The sequence below is a fragment of the Primulina eburnea genome, chromosome 1 (assembly GCF_022965805.1).
Source record: "Primulina eburnea isolate SZY01 chromosome 1, ASM2296580v1, whole genome shotgun sequence".
NCBI classification, from domain to species: Eukaryota; Viridiplantae; Streptophyta; class Magnoliopsida; order Lamiales; family Gesneriaceae; genus Primulina; species Primulina eburnea.
The window spans coordinates 60,607,028-60,609,917 of NC_133101.1; positions in this window are offsets into that span (position 1 = coordinate 60,607,028).

Below are 2,890 nucleotides of genomic sequence, written 5' to 3' on the forward strand. Positions count from 1 at the left end.
GATATCGGTGAAGTTCGAAAGGGTATGGCAGATGGATTCGTAGAAATCACGATTGGTGGGATCAATCAAGTTCATTCATTTCACAAGCACTGCCAATTTTTTCATGCAACATTAATGGCACCATGCCTGATCAGGCATGCAACGTAAATATATATCCCCCTACTTGAAATTTTTTCTAAACTTCTCCCCCCTATATATATATATCCTATTGAAAAATACATCTAAATGCAGTAACTTAAGTTTTATTTTTTAAAATGTAACTAATTCGATATATATAAATCCCAAAAATCATGTGTCGTTGGCCATTTAATTTCCGATAATTCGATTGATCGTCCCCATTTTACATCTTATACACGTACAGCGTACTCGATGTATGTATATGTGTGTGTGTATATTTATATATAGACGTGTATTTATTGAAGGAGATAGTAAAGTGACTAGGTGTGATGAATATACATAACGTGCGTGTGAATAAAATAATTATAGGATATATTAAAAGGGGATCGGAGTGAAGTTAAGTTAAGCAGTGTCCATTGGGAATATGCAACCTGGGATATTAATAGCTGAGCTGCTCCATATCTCTCGGATTCATGCATGCATTCCTGCCCACGACAAATGGCTTTTTATTTTTATTTTATTTTGTTTCGTGTGACTCGAGAATCATTTAATACAATTTCTTGTGTCTAAGAAAGAAAATCATTATAATTCGATATTTCAAGATTTGAAATCAAAACAAAGTAAATTTAGTCAGTTTATCAAATCAAAGAACCCATGGTCCGAAACAAGATCCTTAATTTGAGCAATCAAAGCAACCTCCGGACCGATCGAAATACTCAATGATTGCTTTCACTACTCGAATTGCTTCCGAAACCTATGGAAAAAACCCACACATCGGAGAAAGCCAACAAATGGGTTATATATATGTATATCTTCTGTGAAACAAATTATGGTCATTTTTTTATTTACAAAATTCGTATACTGACGACTGACTCCACATGATGTTGTCATCCGTCGCAACTAGCGACGGCTTAAAACCCATCGCCCATAGCGTCGGTTTAATAATCCGTCGCTATTGGCGACGATTATTAACCGTCGCTGTTTCTCTGCCCCTTTCCTTTTATATTTTTTTTATTTTGTTTTAATCCGGTGCAGTGAAATCCGGATTGTACTAGTTTTATAAACACTTTCATTTTACAACATTTTTATAATGTTTTATTTAATTTATAATATTTTTAAAAAAGCCGACAAAATATTGCATGATATTACTGTAAATAATAATATTGACGGCGTGCGATTAATGTACTCCGTTAATGTCTAGACACAATTTTTTTTAAAATTTTTTACCACTAACAACAGCGCATATAAACATGCACACTTTTAGTAATACTATTAACGACGTGTTTTTATTGTGCGTTGCGAAAATTGCATATGTAATTTTAACAGCACAGTAAATTGCATAGTAATATCCGCAAAATGCATTTATGTGTGCTGTTAAAATAACATATGCAATTTTCGCAACGCACAATAAAAACACGTCGTTAATAGTATTACTAAAAGTGTGCATGTTTATATGCGCTGCTGTTAGTAGAAAAAATTTTAAAAAAAATTGTGTCTAGACATTAACGGAGTACATTAATCGCACGCCGTCAATATTATTATTTACAGTAATATCATGCAATATTTTGTCGGCTTTTTTAAAAATATTATAAATTAAATAAAACATTATAAAAATGTTGTAAAATGAAAGTGTTTATAAAACTAGTACAATCCGCATTTCACTGCACCGGATTCAGACTTATTTAAAACAAAATAAAATAGAAAGGGGGAAGAGAAACAGCGACGGTTAATAAGCGTCGCCAATAGCGACAGATTATTAAACCGTCGCCTAGGGCGACGGGTTTTAAGCTGTCGCTATTTGCGACGGATTAATAAACCGTCGCAAATGGCGACGGCTGTAAACCGTCGCTGTAGAATCCGGAGCAGATTCCCACGGATTGCCATTCACCAATCACAATATATATTACTGATTTACTATATATATACACACACAGAGAAATTATACTTTTTTATCCTACGTATAATTTTTTATATTTTTTTTCAATTTTAATAATTTTTTTATTAGAACGCTAATGTTATACTGGAGATGTCAGCACTCTGATAAAAAAAAACTACCAGATTATATACTGAAACCGAGAATTAACCAATAAAAATCTCATCCTATACAAATATGCTTATTTAGAATTTTAAATATGTTGTTTGAGTATATTTCTGATCTATTCATGAACTCTATTCATGAACTGACAGTACTTGTATGCATTATTTTTCGAATTCATGACATTAATTTAAACCTAATTTCATATAAAATATAATATGATAATTAAGCTCACTACAAAAAAATACTCCTACAGAAACAGTTTTTTTCAATTTTAAGATCGGTTTTTTATCCGACAGTAAAACCGTCGCATGTTTGAAAAAGCGATGGTTTGTATTAAACCGTCGCTAAATTTAGCGACGGTATTACCAAACCGTCGCTAAATATGACAACATCTTCTCCAACCATTGTCGATTGTTTAAAAAACAGAGCTATAAAGACGGTCCACAACACCGATTTTGTGAAACTATTGTTAAAAATATTCAATTAGAGTATTTTCCAGAGTGGTTCTAATAGCTAAATCAATAGGAGCAATTTATAGCAGCGGTTGATACAAATCGGTACTAAATTGCGCAACATAAACGGTTATGCGACCACTCCTAAAAGTAAGGAAATAGAAACGGTTTAAGTAAAACCGATTTTGTTGTTCAGTTTTCACGAGCGGTTTTAGAAGTGCTCCTCAAAAACCGCTTATAGAAACACTTTTTTTTTTAATAGTGGCTCTTAATTTTGTGAGTC